The 20,796-nt window shown below is 40.7% G+C and overlaps 2 pseudogenes; both read right to left on the reverse strand.

Moving 5' to 3' along the window:
* Positions 1-2,643: 2,643 nt before the first annotated feature.
* LOC109748798 (probable indole-3-pyruvate monooxygenase YUCCA10) lies at positions 2,644-4,236 on the reverse strand (annotated as a pseudogene).
* Positions 4,237-9,030: 4,794 nt separating this feature from the next.
* Positions 9,031-10,691, reverse strand: LOC109748797 (probable indole-3-pyruvate monooxygenase YUCCA11; annotated as a pseudogene).
* Positions 10,692-20,796: the final 10,105 nt, after the last annotated feature.

Here is a 20,796-nt window from a genome sequence, read left to right on the forward strand (position 1 = left end):
GTGCATAGAAACTACGCATAGACCTAGCTCATGATGCCACTGTTGGGGAACGTAGCAGAAATTCAAAATTTTCTACGCATCACCAAGATCAATCTATGGAGTAATCTAGCAACGAGGGGAAGGGGAGTGCATCTACATACCATTGTAGATCGCGATGCGGAAGCATTGCAAGAACGCGGATGAGGGAGTCGTACTCGTAGCGATTCAGATCGCGGTTGATTCCGATCTAAGCGCCGAACCACGGCGCCTCCGCGTTCAACACACGTGCAGCCCGGTGACGTCTCCCACGCCTTGATCCAGCAAGGTGAGAGGGAGAGGTTGGGGAAGACTCCATCCCGCAGCAGCACGACGGCGTGGTGGTGGTGGAGGAGCGTGGCAATCCCGCAGGGCTTCGCCAAGCACCGCGGGAGAGGAGGAGGAGGGAGAGGGGTAGGGCTGCGCCGAAAGAGAGACGTTCTCGTGTGTCTTGGGCAGCCCAAACCTCAACTATATATAGGGGGGGAGGGGGCTGCGCCCCCCTCTAGGGTTCCCACCCCAAGAGGAGGCAGCCAGCCCTAGATCCCATCCAAGGGGGGCGGCCAAGGGGAGGAGAGGGGGGGCGCCACTAGGGTGGGCCTCAAGGCCCATCTGGACCTAGGGTTTGCCACCTCCCACTCTCCCATGCGCTTGGGCCTTGGTGGGGGGGCGCACCAGCCCACCTGGGGCTGGTCCCCTCCCACACTTGGCCCACGCAGCCTTCTGGGGCTGGTGGCCCCACTTGGTGGACCCCCGGGACCCTCCCGGTGGTCCCGGTACATTACCGATATCACCCGAAACTTTTCCGGTGACCAAAACAGGACTTCCCATATATAAATCTTTACCTCCGGACCATTCCGGAACTCCTCGTGACGTCCGGGATCTCATCCGGGACTCCGAACAACATTCGGTAACCACGTACATACTTTCCCTATAACCCTAGCGTCATCGAACCTTAAGTGTGTAGACCCTACGGGTTCGGGAACCATGCAGACATGACCGAGACGTTCTCCGGTCAATAACCAACAGTGGGATCTGGATACCCATGTTGGCTCCCACATGTTCCACGATGATCTCATCGGATGAACCACGACGTCGGGGATTCAATCAATCCCGTATACAATTCCCTTTGTCCATCGGTATGTTACTTGCCCGAGATTCGATCGTCGGTATCCCTATACCTTGTTCAATCTCGTTACCGGCAAGTCTCTTTACTCGTTCCGTAACTCACATCATCCCGTGATCAACTCCTTGGTCACACTGTGCACATTATGATGATGTCCTACCGAGTGGGCCCAGAGATACCTCTCCGTTTATACGGAGTGACAAATCCCAGTCTCGATTCGTGCCAACCCAACAGACACTTTCGGAGATACCTGTAGTGCACCTTTATAGCCACCCAGTTACGTTGTGACGTTTGGTACACCCAAAGCATTCCTACGGTATCCGGGAGTTGCACAATCTCATGGTCTAAGGAAGTGATACTTGACATTAGAAAAGCTCTGAGCAAACGAACTACATGATCTTGTGCTAGGCATAGGATTGGGTCTTGTCCATCACATCATTCTCCTAATGATGTGACCCCGTTATCAACGACATCCAATGTCCATGGTCAGGAAACCGTAACCATCTATTGATCAACGAGCTAGTCTACTAGAGGCTTACTAGGGACATGGTGTTGTCTATGTATCCACACATGTATCTGAGTTTCCTATCAATACAATTCTAGCATGGATAATAAACGATTATCATGAACAAGGAAATATAATAATAACCTATTTATTATTGCCTCTAGGGCATATTTCCAACAAACTATACTAAAAAATTGTGTTCATGTACCCAGTGAAAATATATAGTGCATGTAGTACATATCAGCCTTCGTATAACAATCGAAGTATTGGCACCATGGTCGCAAGGTAATAAGCAATTTATATCCAAGACTATGCGGATGGATACCTTGGATCACAGCCGATGGAAAACTTACTGCATACTGCAAACCCTGCGCTTCGGGCACAACAAACTGTGTCCACAACAGTTAAGGATACGTGTATCACGTAACCACAAATAAACGTTCTAAAGAGTAGTTTTCGGTCATATGGTGTTCTAAGTTTTAGTTTTAAGTTTCTAAATATGTTCACAAATATTTTTAATGATTTATAGTACGTCAGCTACCCCATGCAGATGCACGGGATGATAACTAGTGCCATTCTAAGACTGAATAGCACTACAGTACTGGCGATGGATGTAGTGAACTATGCATTTATTTTAGGCTGATGTGATTACTACCTCCTACCGTTGTATGTTGATGGGGTAAACACGCCATAGAAGATTTTGGTAATGATAATAGAGTATTGAGTGCATGCCTTTTGCACATATAATTTCAAGTAAATAAAATATGATACACAGTTGTAGGTTCAACCAAAATTAGAAATCTCTCCGCGTAATAAGAGTACAAAGCCCTTGATTATAGTATAATAGTACATCTCTCTCCGGGGCACATATGAACCTTAAAATAAACATAAATTTACTTGTCTAAAAGCTAGATACAAAGGTGACACAATGGATATATTTCTCAAAGAATCAGCCTTCTAGCATGCTTGCCATTGTAAACTACATGTAAAAGATGATTTAACTTGACATAGAGTCCATCACAGATTTGATGTCATTAGCGATATTCTTGGCATCTGTTGCAATACCACCTAATCCTCTCCTCGCCAACCCAGCACAGTAGAGCCCATTTTCACCTTTCCAATGATTTGGATATTTTTGGATGGGCAGTCCGTTGCGATTTAACATGCTCTCACCATTCTGGATTAAAAACACATAGACCTTGTTACCAGATTTAATAATGGTTACACCAAGAAAACAAACTCAGACATGTTCAAACACAAGCTATATTACCTTGAGCCACATATTTGCCGTGCTTTTGTATCCAGTTGCAAACACAATTGCATCAAATGACATTCTTTTACTGCATTGAAATTTAACTATGTTGCCCTTGATCTTACTAATGCTCCCTTGAACCTTTAGGAGATAAAAATACATTGATAACTCGGCATATCAAATCAACGTATGTTATAAATTTATGTCATGTCAAGGATATACTTACTTTGATGATGCCTTTTTTGATCAATGCAACAGTCCCAACATCAATTACTGCAGATCGGCCTGTTTCTGATTTGAGGGTCATTGGACCCATTTTTGGCCTTGTGATGCCATGCTGTGACAGCTCTCCAAATATTAAATACGCTGCCATCACATGGAGTTTATCCACTAGATTCAATGGAAGACGGTGAGCAAGTGTCATCCCCAAACGAATAATTCCTTTGTCATTACATGAATCTGCAACCACAAAACATGTCACACCTCTTTTAAAGTGTGCGTGATAAAACAAATTCATAGAATTTCTTCTTTCAAGAAATAATTTTTTGTCATGTGGTTCCTCTAGTCTTTCAGTTGTTTGTGTGTGATATAAAACAGTCCATCTCTTTTTCTATGTGTAATACTTCCTATTAGTAATAACACTGAAAATTGCATCTCTTCTATTAATAACTATACTAAGAATTTGCGTTCATGCACCCAATGAAGATATATAGTGCATGTACGTACCGGGCTTCGTATAACAATCGATGTGTTGGCACCATGGGTCGCAAGGTCATAAGCAATTTCCATCCCGGAGTTGCCAGATCCAATGACCAATACATTCTTGCCAGAGTAGCTCTTGCCTGACTTGTAGCTTGAGGAGTGGATAACATCACCTGGAAAGTTTTCCAGTCCAGGGAACATTGGAATATTCTCTGCACTATTCTCACCACTTGCCACAACAAGAAACTTCGCCGTGAACTTGACTGTGGTGCACTTTGGCATGTCCTTTGCCACAATGGATCAACATTTTTCATCATTGTCATATGTGGATGACTCCACGCTGGTGAGATACTTTGGTTGAATGTTGAAACGCTCAACATAGTCATCCAAGTACTTCACAAACAAGGTTTTTGGTATGTATGTTGGTGCATCTACAGGGTATGACATGTGTGGCAACTCACATAACTCCTTTGCGAGATGCAGCTTGAGGCGATCATACGCGCGGTTCTGCCAGAGTGACGCGCTACAGCTCTCGCGCTCGACGATGGCATAAGGAATTGAGAATTGGCTAAGGCATGCTGCCGTTGCGAGGCCTGCTGGCGCAGCACCAACAATCGACACTGTAACACCCTCCATTTCAAAGAGAAGACTTAACAAAGTTGTGGGATAAGTTCGGTGGTAGTCCAGTGTTTGTGTGTTTGCTCGATGAACTTTGGACGACATGCTTGTGTATGGGGGTGTATATATACTGGTATCCTTCATGGGCCAATTTGTTTTATGGATTGAGGGATGAAAAAGGTAAATATTTATTGAGGCCTAATCCTAGTGTGTAGGAGTATTTCCATCTAAAAATGGAGCCGTTGTTGGTTGTGAAAGCGTGTACTGATACAAAATAGGTAGGAAACACACCGTTGATCGATTGTTGGTATTGGAAACTTATCGACCATCTTTTTTATGTGTAGATTAAAGATTCTTCATGTTTCTTTCCTTTCACATCGTCACCAATGACAATTACTACTCTAATAATATTCAAGTGTTTCTTCCTCTTTGTATGCGATATAGGATATGATAAGGATAAGTCTGATTTCCAAACACATATTTATAGGCAAAGTCCTATTTCATTTTCTCTAGTTACTATAATGTGGATGACAAAAGGAAACAATCATCTCATAAGGATTTGTTACCAACCATGTTAACCGGTTTTGTCGGCTAGTTTTGTCTCCGGTTCAGTTGTAAGACGGTCAGTTTTTGTTTTGCCCCCGGTTGAGTTGACGACCATTGCCATACCTTTGGTGTCAACACAACGAGCTGTTCGATGTTGTGAACAAAAAAAGTGGAACTTTAGTTCAAATATTTGAAACCAGTTTTTTTAATATAAATTCATTTATATACTGAACACTCATTTACTGTGAGGCCATATTTCAACTTTGGTACATGCATATTGTCCTATGCCTGAACATCAAATTGAACGCTCATTGTATTTTTAACTCTACACACCAGAGTGTGAATATATTTTGTTAAAAAGATAATAAACCAATTTACTAAAAATCAAAATTGTCAATCCTGTCTCGATGCGGTTTTGCAAACTTGTCTGGTTCCAAACTGACTGACACAGATTAATCACAATTATATGGAACTTCCATGCAAAACTGAACAGGAGAAGTGGAGCACGTACAGTTCATCGGATTTTGATTTGCCTAACAGAATAATCCACTAACTTCTATGACTTACATTTAGCATGGCTTAAACTACAGACTGAACCTGTCAAACATATGATCACATTCGATTTACGACCGTCGAGTCCAAATGATTTCAACATCTACCAGACTACCACTCTGCCTCCTGCAGTTGGATCTTCTAAAGACTTGTCTGCTGGGTAGGTGGATTCAGGCCTTCCTCACAAGAAGGAGCGTGTGGTACAGACAAGTAGCATCTTCTCTTCTTTCCAGATGGTCACTTCCCTTGGATCATTTTTGCCTGCGGAGGAACTCCCGCATTTCTTGGTGGAACTCCCCACTCACTATCAACCGCATCTTCTTCGCGTCCTCCCACAACAAGTACCCGTTATCCCTTGCGTGGTCACAACATTGGTCAAACATGTCCTGCGCAAATAAATGGCACCCAGATGTAAGTATAGTGGTAATCAGACTACTAGAGTACATGTTTTGAAATGTGTCCAAGCACCGTCCATCCGCAAGGAGCTGGCAGGGTTTGATGGGTGAAGGGATTATTAATCCAATAGTCCCAACTCAATCGTTGTGGGTCGGTCGGTTTCTAACTTGAGGGTCATTCGACCATTTTTGGTTTTGGGCCTTGTGACGCCATATACCTCGATTGATCTCCAAATATGACATTCGCCGCCGTCACAAAGAGGTCACCCACTAGATTTAGTGAAAGAAAGTGAGCAAGTGTCATCCCAACTAAATTAATTCTCTTGTCATCACATGAATCTGCAACCAAAAGACATGTCACGCCTCTTTTGAAGCATGCGTGATAGAACAAAATTTCATAGAATTTCTTCTTTCAATTGTTATTTTTTTGTCATGTAGTTCCTCTAGTTGTTTTGTTGTTTGTGCGTGATATAAAACAATCCATCTCTTATATATGTGAAATACTTTCTATTAGTAATAATACTGAAAAAATGCATCTCTTCTAGTGGTAACTATACTAAAAAATGGTGTTCATGTACCTAATGAAAATATATAGTGCATGTAGTACGTATCAGGCTCCATATAATTATCGAAGTATTTGCACCATGGTCGCAAGGTCATAAGCAATTTATATCCAAGACTAGACGGATGGATACCTTGGATCTCAGCCGATGGAAAACTTACTGCATACTGCAAACCCTGGGCGCCTCGGGCACAACAAACCGTGTCCACAACATATAAGGATACCAGTATCATGTAACCACAAATACACGTTCTAAATAGTAGTTTTCCGTCGTATGGTGTTCTAACTTTTAGTTTTAAGTTTCTAAATCAGTTTCACAGATATTTTCAATGATTTATTAGTACGTCAGCTAGCCCATGTAGTTGCACAGGTTGATAATTTGTGCCATTCGAAGACTGAATAGTACGTGGAGGATCTCCTCCTGCTGCTACTTGAGGGCCTCGCGGAGGATCTTGGTGCTGATGGAGGAGGGCACGAACTCCTCCTCCTCGGCCTGGTGGCGCTTGGCGGCGCCGGAGCGACGGCGCTTCCCACCGTCGGCCACCGCGTCGGCGTCGGTGCCGAGCGGCAGGCGGCTGCCCTTGGGCTGCTTCTTGGAGGACTTGTGCTTCTTGCCGGTCATGGCCGCTGGCTCCGGCCTCGGTGGTGGTCTGCCGGGTAGGAGGCGGGGCGGCGGGGGACGGAGGTGGGGAGGGAGACGGCGGCGCTGCATAGTACAACCCTAGAGGAGGAAGGAGGATGGCGGATTGGCGGGTTTTGTTTCTGTGGACTTGTGGACTTGTGGAGGCCTCGCTCGTCATTGCTGGGCCTGCTTGCTTCTTCTCCTTGCTTAAGGGGCCGGCCCATCATGTCAAACTCAGGAGGCTGGCCAAACAATGCCTCAGATTATTATTTTTTGAATGATTTGAAGATTGCTCGAACAATGCATCAGTTAAATGTGCTATTTTTGAAAAGGGAAAACAGAATACAGAGGTACACTTCGCCAATCCACGAGCGTGTTAAGATCATATTTCAATTACTGGTTATAGTTGCTTTTAGCTAATTCAAGTTTGGCATCAGCAATCTTTGCCATCCGAGTATATTTTGTCTTGGAAGTCAGTAAATTCCAATGACTCATCAGTTGATAAAAGCGATAGACAAAACTGGGAGAAGCTCATCCACTATATATGCTTTATTCCGTCAGTTCACATTGTAAAAAAGGGTCCTTAGGATTTCTTATTGTCTTGATTCAAATGATGTTTTATATATCCCATTGACAGTTTTATAAATCCAATGTCGGTGTTTCTCCAAAAAGAAAACAAATGATTGCTTGTTATGCCTTCAAATATAATGAACATTCAGTATATATGCAAGTAGCCGCCTTCTTTGTCATGCAAGTGCCTTATTTTTGAAATATATAATTGCGCATTTGAGTCAGATCTATATTATTTAGGTAGATGACTAGGATCTCTCTAGAAGTGCCAACTAGAAAACAAACCGACATTATGAGAGAAGAGGCCTAATTATTTTCAACTATAAAAAATACGACTAATAAGGCAGATTCCTTCAAATATTCCAAATACTCTGATGATGATTTTTTTATTAATCCAACAGTCCCAACATCAATCACTATGGATCGGTAGGTTTCTAACTAGAGGGTCATTGTGATCCATTTTTGGTTTTGGGCCTTGTGATGCCATGCCTCGATAGGTCTCCAAATATGAAATTCGCTGCCGTCACAAAGAGGTTATTCACTAGATTTAGTGAAAGATGGTGAGCAAGTGTCATCCCAACTGAATAAATTCTGTTGTCATTACATGAATCTGCAACCAAAAGATATGTCACACCTCTTCTGAAGCGTGCATGATAAAACAAAATTTCATAGAATTCTTCTTTCAAAAGTTAATTGTTTGTCATGTAGTTCCTCTAGTCGTTTGTTTGTTTGTGCGTCATATCAAACAGTCCATCTCTTATATATGTGAAAACTTTCTATTAGTAATAATACTAAAAAATGGATCTCTTCCAGTGGCAACTATACTAAAAAATTGTGTTCATGTACCCAGTGAAAATATATAGTGCATGTAGTACATATCAGCCTTCGTATAACAATCGAAGTATTGGCACCATGGTCGCAAGGTAATAAGCAATTTATATCCAAGACTATGCGGATGGATACCTTGGATCTCAGCCGATGGAAAACTTACTGCATACTGCAAACCCTGCGCTTCGGGCACAACAAACTGTGTCCACAACAGTTAAGGATACGTGTATCACGTAACCACAAATAAACGTTCTAAAGAGTAGTTTTCGGTCATATGGTGTTCTATGTTTTAGTTTTAAGTTTCTAAATATGTTCACAAATATTTTTAATGATTTATAGTACGTCAGCTACCCCAAGCAGATGCACAGGATGATAACTAGTGCCATTCTAAGACTGAATAGCACTACAGTACTGGCGATTTATGTAGTGAACTATGCATTTATTTTAGGCTGATGTGATTACTACCTCCTACAGTTGTATGTTGATAGGGTAAACACGCCACAAGAGATTTTGGTATAGATAATAGAGTATTGAGCGCATGCCTTTTGCACATATAATTTCAAGTAAATAAAATATAATACACAGTTGTAGGTTCAACCAAAATTAGAAATCTCTCCGCATAATAAGAGTACAAAGCCCTTGATTATAGTATAATAGTACATCTCTCTCCGGGGCACATATGAACCTTAAAATAAACATGAATTTACTTGTCTAAAAGCTAGACAAAGGTGGCACAATGGATATATTTCTCAAAGAATCAACCTTCTACCATGCTTGCCATGGTAAACAACATGTAAAAGATGATTTAACTTGACATAGAGTCCATCACAGATTTGATTTCATTAGCGATATTCTTGGCATCTGTTGCAATACCAGCTAATCCTCTCCTCGCCAACCCAGCACAGTAGAGCCCATTTTCACCTTTCCAATGATTCGGATATTTTTGGATGGGCAGTCCATTGCCATTTAACATGCTCTCACCATTCTGGAGTAAAAACACGTACACCTTGTTAGTAGATTTAATAATGGTTACACCAAGAAAACAAACTCAGACACATTCAAACACAAGCTACATTACCTTGAGCCACATATTTGCAGTGCTTTTGTATCCAGTTGCAAACACAATTGCATCAAATGACATTCTTTTACTGCATCGAAATTTAACTATGTTGCCCTTGATCTTACTAATGCTCCCTTGAACCTTTAGGACATAAAAATACATTGATAACTCGACATATCAAATCAACATATGTTATAAATTTATGTCATGTCAAGGATATACTTACTTTGATGATGCCTTTTTTGATCAATGCAACAGTCCCAACATCAATTTCTGCAGATCGACCTGTTTCTGATTTGAGGGTCATTGGACCCATTTTTGGCCTTGTGATGCCATGCTGTGACAGGTCTCCAAATATTAAATACGCTACCATCACATGGAGTTTATCCACTAGATTCAATGGAAAACGGTGAGCAAGTGTCATCCCCAAACGAATAATTCCTTTGTCATTACATGAATCTGCAACCACAAAACATGTCACACCTCTTTTGAAGTATGCGTGATAAAACAAATTCATAGAATTTCTTCTTTCAAGAAATAATTTTTTGTCATGTGGTTCCTCTAGTCTTTCAGTTATTTGTGTGTGATATAAAACCGTCCATCTCTTTTTCTATGTGAAATACTTCCTATTAGTAATAACACTGAAAATTGCATCTCTTCTATTAATAACTATACTAAGAATTTGCGTTCATGCACCCAATGAAAATATATAGTGCATGTACGTACCGGGCTTCATATAACAATCGATGTGTTGGCACCATAGGTCGCAAGGTCATAAGCAATTTCCATCCCGGAGTTGCCAGATCCAATGACCAATACATTCTTGCCAGAGTAGCTCTTGCCTGACTTGTAGCTTGAGGAGTGGATAACATCACCTGGAAAGTTTTCCAGTCCAGGGAACATTGGAATATTCTTTGCACTATTCTCACCACTTGCCACAACAAGAAACTTCGCCGTGAACTTGACTGTGGTGCACTTTGGCATGTCCTTTGCCACAATGGACCAACATTTTTCATCATTGTCATATGTGGATGACTCCACGCTGCTGAGATACATTGGTTGAATGTTGAAACGCTCAACATAGTCATCCAAGTACTTCACAAACAAGGTTTTTGGTATGTATGTTGGTGCATCTACATGGTATGACATGTGTGGCAACTCACATAACTCCTTTGCGAGATGCAGCTTGAGGCGATCATACGCGCGGTTGCGCCAGAGTGACGCGCTACAGCTCTCGCGCTCGACGATGGCATAAGGAATTGAGAATTGGCTAAGGCATGCTGCCGTTGCGAGGCCTGCTGGCCCAGCACCAACAATCAACACTGTAACACCCTCCATTTCAAAGAGAAGACTTGACAAAGTTGTGGGATAAGTTCGGTGGTAGTCCAGTGTTTGTGTGTTTGCTCGATGAACTTTGGATGACATGCTTGTGTATGGGGGCATATATATACTGGTATCCTTCATGGGCCAATTTGTTTTATGGATTGAGGGATGAAAAAGGTAAATATTTATTGAGGCCTAATCCTAGTGTGTAGGAGTATTTCCATCTAAACATGGAGCCGTTGTTGGTTGTGAAAGCGTGTACTGATACAAAATAGGTAGGAAACACACCGTTGATCGATTGTTGGTATTGGAAACTTATCGACCATCTTTTTTATGTGTAGATTAAAGATTCTTCATGTTTCTTTCCTTTTGCATCGTCACCAATGACAATTACTACTCTAATAATATTCAAGTGTTTATTCCTCTTTGTATGCGATATAGGATATGATAAGGATAAGTCTGATTTCCAAACACACATTTATAGGCAAAGTCCTATTTCATTTTCTCTAGTTACTATAATGTGGATGACAAAAGGAAACAATCATCTCAGAAGGATTTGTTACCAACCATGTTAACCGGTTTTGTCGGCTAGTTTTGCCTCCGGTTCAGTTGTAAGACGGTCAGATTTTGTTTTGCCCCCGGTTGAGTTGACGACCATTGCCATACCTTTGGTGCCAACACAACGAGCCGTTCGATGTTGTGAAAAAAAAGTGGAACTTTAGTACAAATATTTGAAACCAGTTTTTTTAATATAAATTCGTTTCTATACTGAACACTCATTTAATGTGAGGCCATATTTTAACTTTGGTACATGCATATTGTCCTATGCCTGAACATCAAATTGAACGGTCATTGTATTTTTAACTCTACACAACAGAGTGTGAATATTTTTTTTGAAAAGATAATAAACCAATTTACTGAAAATCAAAATTGTCAATCCTGTCTCGATCCGGTTTTGCAAACTTGTCTGGTTCCAAACTGACTGACACAGATTAATCACAATTGTACGGAACTTCCATGCAAAACTGAACTGGAGAAGTGGAGCACAGACAGTTCATCAGATTTTTATTTGCCTAACAGAATAATCCACTAACTTCTGTGACTTACATTTAGCATGGCTTAAACTACAGACTGAACCTATCAAACATATGATTACATTCGATTTACGACCGTCGAGTCCAAATGATTTCAACATCTACCAGACTCCACTCTGCCTCCTGCAGTTGGATCTTCTAAAGACTTGTCTGCTGGGTAGGTGGATTTAGGCCTTCCTCACAAGAAGGAGCGTGTGGTACAGACAAGTAGCATCTTCTCTTCTTTCCAAATGGTCACTTCCCTTGGATCATTTTTGCCCGCGGAGGAACTCCCGCATTTCTTGGTGGAACTCCCCACTCACTATGAACCGCATCTTCTTCGCGTCCTCCCACAACAAGTACCCATTATCCCTTGCGTGGTCACAACATTGGTCAAACATGTCCAACGCAAATAAGCGGCACCCAGATGTAAGTATAGTGGTAATCAGACTACTAGAGTACATGTATCGACCATTTTTGGTTTTGGGCCTTGTGACGCCATATACCTCGATCGATCTCCAAATATGACATTTGCCGCCGTCACAAAGAGGTCACCCACTAGATTTAGTGAAAGAAAGTGAGCAAGTGTCATCCCAACTAAATGAATTCTCTTGTCATCACATGAATCTGCAACCTAAAGACATGTCACGCCTCTTTTGAAGCATGCGTGATAGAACAAAATTTCATAGAATTTCTTCTTTCAATTGTTATTTTTTGTCATGTAGTTCCTCTAGTTGTTTTGTTGTTTGTGCGTGATATAAAACAGTCCATCTCTTATATATGTGAAATACTTTATATTAGTAATAATACTGAAAAAATGCATCTCTTCTAGTGGTAACTATACTAAAAAATGGTGTTCATGTACCTAATGAAAATATATAGTGCATGTAGTACGTATCAGGCTCCATATAATTATCGAAGTATTTGCATGATGGTCGCAAGGTCATAAGCAATTTATATCCAAGACTAGACGGATGGATACCTTGGATCTCAGCCGATGGAAAACTTACTGCATACTGCAAACCCTGGGCGCCTCGGGCACAACAAACCGTGTCCACAACATATAAGGATACCAGTATCATGTAACCACAAATACACGTTCTAAATAGTAGTTTTCAGTCATATGGTGTTCTAACTTTTAGTTTTAAGTTTCTAAATCAGTTCACAGATATTTCCAATGATTTATTAGTACGTCAGCTAGCCCATGTAGTTGCACATGTTGATAATTTGTGCCATTCGAAGACTGAATAGTACGTGGAGGATCTCCTCCTGCTGCTCCTGATGCTGCTTGAGGGCCTCGTGGATGATCTTGGCGCTGATGGAGGAGGGCACGAACTCCTCCTCCTCGGCCTGGTGGCGCTTGGCGGCGCCGGAGCGACGGCGCTTCCCGGCGTCGGCCACCGCGTCGGCGTCGGTGCCGAGCGGCAGGCGGCTGCCCTTGGGCTGCTTCTTGGAGGACTTGTGCTTCTTACCGGTCATGGCCGCTGGCTCGGGCCTCGGTGGTGGTCTGCCGGGTAGGAGGCGGGGCGGCGGGGGACTGATACGTTTCCAACGTATCTATAATTTTTGATTGTTCCATGCTATATTATATTCTGTTTTGGACATTATTGGGCTTTATTATACAATTTTATATTATTTCTGGGACTAACCTATTAACCGGAGGCCCATCCCAGAATTGCTGTTTCTTGCCTATTTCAGAGTTTCACAGAAAAAGAATATCAAACGGAGTCCAAACGGAATGAAACCTTCGGGAACGTGATTTTCGGAACTAACATGATCCAGAGGACTTGGACCCTACGTCAAGGCATCAACCAGGAGGGCACGAGGTAGGGGCGCGCCCTCCACCCTCGTGGGCCCCCTGTTGCTCCACCGACGTACTCCTTCCTCCTATATATACCTACGTACCCCCAAACTACCAGATACGGAGCCAAAAACCTAATTCCACCGCCACAACCTTCTGTACCCGTGAGATCCCATCTTGGGGTGTGTTCTGGAGCTCCGCTGGAGGGGGCATCGTTCACGGAGGGCTTCTACATCAACACCATAGCCTCTCCGATGATGTGTGAGTAGTTTACCTCAGACCTTCGGGTCCATAGTTATTAGCTAGATGGCTTCTTCTCTCTTTTTGGATCTCAATACAATGTTCTCCCCCTCTCTCGTGGAGATCTATTCGATGTAATCTTCTTTTGCGGTGTGTTTGTTGAGACCGATGAATTGTGGGTTTATGATCAAGTTTATCTATGAACAATATTTGAATCTTCTCTGAATTCTTTTATGTATGATTGGTTATCTTTGCAAGTCTCTTTGAATTATCAGTTTGGTTTGGCCTACTAGATTGATCTTTCTTGCAATGGGAGAAGTGCTTAGCTTTGGGTTCAATCTTGCGGTGTCCTTTCCCAGTGACAGTAGGGGCATCAAGGCACGTATTGTATTGTTGCCATTGAGGTTAACAAGATGGGGTTTATATCATATTGCATGAGTTTATCCCTCTACATCATGTCATCTTACTTAAAGCGTTACTCTGTTCTTATGAACTTAATACTCTAGATGCATGCTGGATAGCGGTCGATGTGTGGAGTAGTAGATGCAGGCAGGAGTCGGTCTACTTGTCTCGGACGTGATGCCTATATACATGATCATACCTAGATATTCTCATAACTATGCTCAATTCTGTCAATTGCTCAACAGTAATTTGTTCACCCATCGTAATACTTATGCTCTTGAGAGAAGCCACTAGTGAAACCTATGGCCCCCGGGTCTATTTTCCATCATATTAATCTCCCGACAACACGCCATTTCTGGCGCCGTTTTTATGTTGCTTTCTTTACTTTGCATCTTTCTCATAAAAATACCAAAAATATTATCTTATCATATCTATCAGATCCCACTCTCGTAAGTGACCGTGTAGGGATTGACAACCCCTTATCGAGGATTTATTTGTTTGTGTAGGTGCGAGGGACTCGTGCGTGGCCTCCTACTGGATTGATACCTTGGTTCTCAAAGACTGAGGGAAGTACTTACGCTACTTTGCTGCATCACCCTTTCCTCTTCAAGGGAAAACCAACGCAGTGCTCAAGAGGTAGCAAGAAGGATTTCTGGCGCTGTTGCCTGGGAGTCTATGCAAAAGTCAACATACCAAGTACCCATCACAAACCCTTATCTCCCGCATTACATTATTTGCCTCTCGTTTCCTCTCCCCCACTTCACCCTTGCTATTTTATTCGCCCTCTCTCTTTTCCGTTCGCTTTTTTTTGCCTGCTTCTTGTTTGCTCGTGTGTTGGATTGCTTGCTTGTCACGATGGATCAAGATAATACCAAATTGTGTGACTTTACCAATATCAACAATAATGATTTCCTTAGCACTCCGATTGCTCCTCTTACCGATACTGAATCTTGTGAAATCAATGCTGCTTTGTTGAATCTTGTCATGAAAGATCAATTCGCTGGCCTTCCTAGTGAAGATGCCGCTACCCATCTAAATAGCTTCGTTGATTTGTGTGATATGCAAAACAAGAAAGATGTGGACAATGATATTGTTAAATTGAAGCTATTTCGCTTTTCGCTTAGAGATCGTGCTAAAGCTTGGTTTTCATCTTTGCCTAAAAATAGTGATTCTTGGAATAAGTGCAAAGATGCTTTTATCTCTAAGTATTTTCCTCCCGCTAAGATCATCTCTCTTAGAAACGATATTATGAATTTTAAGCAACTTGATCATGAACATGTTGCACAAGCTTGGGAGAGGATGAAATTAATGATACGTAATTGCCCTACGCATGGTTTGAATTTGTGGATGATTATACAAATTTTTTATGCCGGATTGAATTTTGCTTCTAGAAATCTTTTAGATTCGGCCGCGGGAGGCACTTTTATGGAAATCACTTTAGGAGAAGCTACTAAACTCCTAGATAATATTATGGTTAATTATTCTCAATGGCACACTGAAAGATCTACTAATAAAAAAGTGCATGCGATAGAAGAAATTAATGTTTTGAGTGGAAAGATGGATGAACTTATGAAATTATTTGCTAATAAGAGTGTTTCTTCTGATCCTAATGATATGCCTTTGTCTACTTTGATTGAGAATAATAATGAACCCATGGATGTGAATTTTGTTGGTAGGAATAATTTTGGTAACAACGCGTATAGAGGAAACTTTAATCCTAGGCCTTATCCTAGTAATTCCTCTAATAATTATGGTAATTCCTACAACAATTCTTATGGAAACTTTAATAAGATGCCTTCTGAATTTGAGACTAGTGTTAAGGAATTTATGAATTCGCAAAAGAATTTCAATGCTTTGCTTGAAGAAAAATTGCTTAAAGTTGATGAATTGGCTAGGAACATCGATAGAATTTCTCTTGATGTTGATTCTTTAAAACTTAGATCTATTCCTCCTAAGCATGATATCAATGAGTCTCTCAAAGCCATGAGAATTTCCATTGATGAGTGCAAAGAAAGAACCGCTAGGATGCGTGCTAAGAAAGATTGCTTTGTGAAAGCGTGTTCTTCAAATTTCTATGAAAATAAAGATGAAGATCTAAAAGTTATTGATGTGTCCCCTATTAAATCTTTGTTTTTCAATATGAATCTTGATAATGATGGGACTGATCCACCTTTACCTAGAAGGCGTTCCAGAAATTCGGAGTTTTTAGATCTTGATGCTAAAATTGATAAAAGTGGGATTGAAGAGATCAAAACATTAGATATTAATGAACCCACTATTTTGGATTTCAAGGAATTTAATTATGATAATTGCTTTTTGGTAGATTATATTTCCTTGTTGCAATCCGTGCTAAATTCTCCTCATGCTTATAGTCGAAATAAAGCCTTTACCAAACATATCGTTGATGCTTTGATACAATCTTATGAAGAAAAACTTGAGTTGGAAGTTTCTATACCTAGAAAACTTTATGATGAATGGGAACCTACTATTAAAATTAAAATTAAAGATCATGAATGCTATGCTTTGTGTGATTTGGGTGCTAGTGTTTCCACGATTCCAAAGACTTTGTGCGATTTGCTAGGTTTCCGTGATTTTGATGATTGCTCTCTAAACTTGCACCTTGCGGATTCCACTATTAAGAAACCTATGGGAAGAATTAATGATGTTCTTATTGTTGCAAATAGTAATTATGTGCCCATAGATTTTATTGTTCTTGATATAGATTGCAATCCTTCATGTCCTATTATTCTTGGTAGACCTTTCCTTAGAACGATTGGTGCAATTATTGATATGAAGGAAGGGAATATTAGATTCCAATTTCCGTCAAGGAAATGCATGGAACACTTCCCTAGAAAGAAACTCCTAAGGATGATAGATGTCTTATTAAAGAGTTGCCTACCAAAGATGGCAATACCTAGATCTATCCTTGCTTTTATGCCTAGCTAGGGGCGTTAAACGATAGCGCTTGTTGGGAGGCAACGCAATTTTATTTTTAGTTTTTTTTTGCTTTTTTTCTGTTTAGGAATAAATATTTGATCTAGCCTCTGGTTAGATGTGTTTTTATGTTTTAATTAGTGTTTGTGCCAAGTTTAACCTATAGGATCTTCTTGGATGATAATTATTTGATTTTGCTGTAAATTCCAGAAACTTTCTGTTCACGAAAATAATTGTTAAAAATCACCAGAACGTGATAAAATACTGATTCCAATTTCTGCTGATCAATAAACAAATTGTCTAGGTCTTCCTATTTTGGCTGAATTTTTGGAGTTCCATAAGTTTGCGTTAGTTACAGATTACTACAGACTGTTCTGTTTTTGACAGATTCTGTTTTTCGTGTGTTGTTTGCTTATTTTGATGAATCTATGGCTAGTAAAATAGTTTATAAACCATAGAGAAGTTGGAATAAAGTAGGTTTAACACCAATATAAAGAAATAATGAGTTCATTACAGTACCTTGAAGTGGTCTTTTCTTTTCTTTCGCTAATGGAGCTTACGAGATTTTCTGTTAAGTTTTGTGTTGTGAAGTTTTCAAGTTTTGGGTAAAAGATTTGATGGATTATGGAACAAGGAGTGGCAAGAGCCTAAGCTTGGGGATGCCCATGGCACCCCAAGATAATCTAAGGACACCTAAAAGCCAAAGCTTGTTGATGCCCCGGAAGGCATCCCCTCTTTCGTCTACTTCCATCGGTAACTTTACTTGGAGCTATATTTTTATTCACCACATGATATGTGTTTTGCTTGGAGCGTCTTGTATTATTTGAGTCTTTATTTGTTAGTTTACCGCAATCATCCTTGCTGTACACACCTTTTGAGAGAGACACACATGATTCGGGAATTATTAGAATACTCTATGTGCTTTACTTATATCTTTTGAGTTATATAGCTTTTTTGCTCTAGTGCTTCACTTATATCTTTTAGAGCACGGTGGTGGATTTGTTTTATAGAAACTATTGTTCTGTCATGCTTCACTTAGATTATTTTGAGAGTCCTACAAAACAGCATGGTAGTTTGCTTTAACAATAATAGGCATTCAAGATTAGTAAAGAAAAAAGAAAATTCTTATGAGTGTGTTGAATACTACGAGAAGTTTGATGCTTGATAATTGTTTTGAGATATGAAGATGGTGATATTAGAGTCATGCTAGTTGAGTAGTTTTGAATTTGAGAAATACTTGTGTTAAAGTTTGTGATTCCCATAGCATGCACGTATGGTGAACCGTTATGTGATGAAGTCGGAGCATGATTTATTTATTGATTGTCCTCCTTATGAGTGGCGGTCGGGGACGAGCGATGGTATTTTCCTACCAATCTATCCCCCTAGGAGCATGCGCGTAATACTTTGCTTTGATAACTTGTAGATTTTTGCAATAAGTATATGAGTTCTTTATAACTAATGTTGAGTCCATGGATTATACGCACTTTTTTCCTTCCACCATTGCTAGCCTCTCTAATACCGCACACTTTTCACCGGTATCATACACCCACCATATACCTTCCTCAAAACAGCCACCATACCTACCTATCATGGCATTTCCATAGCCATTCCGAGATATATTGCCATGCAACTTACCACCGTTCCGTTTACTATGACACGCTCCATCATTGTCATATTGCTTCGCATGATCATGTAGTTGGCATTGTATTTGTGGCAAAGCCACCGTTCATAATTCTTTCATACATGTCACTCTCGATTCATTGCATATCCCGGTACACCGCCGGAGGCATTCACATAGAGTCATATTTTGTTCTAAGTATTGAGTTGTAATTGTTGAGTTGTAAGAAAATAAAAGTGTGATGATCATCATTTTTAGAGCATTGTCCCAAGTGAGGAAAGGATGATGGAGACTATGATTCCCCCACAAGTCGAGATGAGACTCCGGACGAAAAAAAGAGGCCATAAAAAAAGGCCCAAATAAAAAAAATGATGAATGAGAGAAAAAGAGAGAAGGGACAATGTTACTATCCTTTTACCACACTTGTGTTTCAAAGTAGCACCATGATCTTCATGATAAAGAGTCTCCTATGATATCACTTTCATATACTAGTGGGAATTTTTCATTATAGAACTTGGCTTGTATATTCCAATGATGGGCTTCCTCAAAATGCCCTAGGTCTTTGTGAGCAAGTGAGTTGGATGCACACCCACTTAGTTTCTTTTGTTGAGCTTTCATATACTTATAGCTCTAGTGCATACGTTGCATGGCAATCCCTACTCACTCACATTGATATCTATTGATGGGCATCTCCATAGCCCATTGATACGCCTAGTTGATGTGAGACTATCCTCTCCTTTTTGTCTTCTCCACAACCACCATTCTACTCCACATATAGTGCTATGTCCATGGCTCACGCTCATGTATTGCGTAAAGATTGAAAAAGTTTGAGAACGTCAAAAGTATGAAACAATTGCTTGGCTTGTCATCGGGGTTGTGCATGATTTAAATATTTTGTGTGGTGAAGATAGAGCATAGCCAGACTATATGATTTTGTAGGGATAACTTTCTTTGGCCATGTTATTTTGAGAAGACATAATTGCTTAGTTAGTATGCTTGAAGTATTATTATTTTTATGTCAATATTAAACTTTTGTCTTGAATCTTTTGGATCTGAATATTCATACCACAATTAAGAAGAATTACATTGAAATTATGCCAAGTAGCATTCCACATCAAAAATTCTGTTTTTATCATTTACCTACTCAAGGACGAGTAGGAAATAAGCTTGGGGATGCTTGATACGTCTCCAACGTATCTATAATTTTTAATTGTTCCATGCTATATTATATTCTGTTTTGGACATTATTGGGCTTTATTATACACTTCTATATTATTTTTGGGACTAACCTATTAACCGGAGGCCCAGCCCAGAATTGCTGTTTTTTTGCCTATTTCAGAGTTTCGCAGAAAAAGAATATCAAACGGAGTCCAAACGGAATGAAACCTTCGGGAACGTGATTTTCGGAACGAACATGATCTAGAGGACTTGGACCCTACGTCAAGGCATCAACCAGGAGGGCACGAGGTAGGGGGGCGCGCCTACCCCCCTGGGCGCGCCCTCCACCCTCGTGGCCCCCCTGTTGCTCCACCGATGTACTCCTTCCTCCTATATATACCTACGTACCCCCAAACTACCAGATACGGAGCCAAAAACCTAATTCCACCGCCGCAACCTTCTGTACCCATGAGATCCCATCTTGGGGCCTGTTCCGGAGCTCCGCCGGAGGGGGCATCAATCACGGAGGGCTTCTACATCAACACCATAGCCTCTCCGATGATGTGTGAGTAGTTTACCTCAGACCCTCGGGTCCATAGTTATTAGCTAGATGGCTTCTTCTCTCTTTTTGGATCTCAATACAATGTTCTCCCCCTCTCTCGTGGAGATCTATTCGATGTAATCTTCTTTTGCGGTGTGTTTGTTGAGACCGATGAATTGTGTGTTTATGATCAAGTTTATCTATGAACAATATTTGAATCTTCTCTGAATTCTTTTATGTATGATTGGTTATCTTTGCAAGTCTCTTCGAATTATCAGTTTGGTTTGGCCTACTAGATTGATCTTTCTTGCAATGGGAGAAGTACTTAGCTTTGGGTTCAATCTTGCGGTGTC

Source organism: Aegilops tauschii, chromosome 2 (genome assembly GCF_002575655.3).
Source record: "Aegilops tauschii subsp. strangulata cultivar AL8/78 chromosome 2, Aet v6.0, whole genome shotgun sequence".
NCBI classification, from domain to species: Eukaryota; Viridiplantae; Streptophyta; class Magnoliopsida; order Poales; family Poaceae; genus Aegilops; species Aegilops tauschii.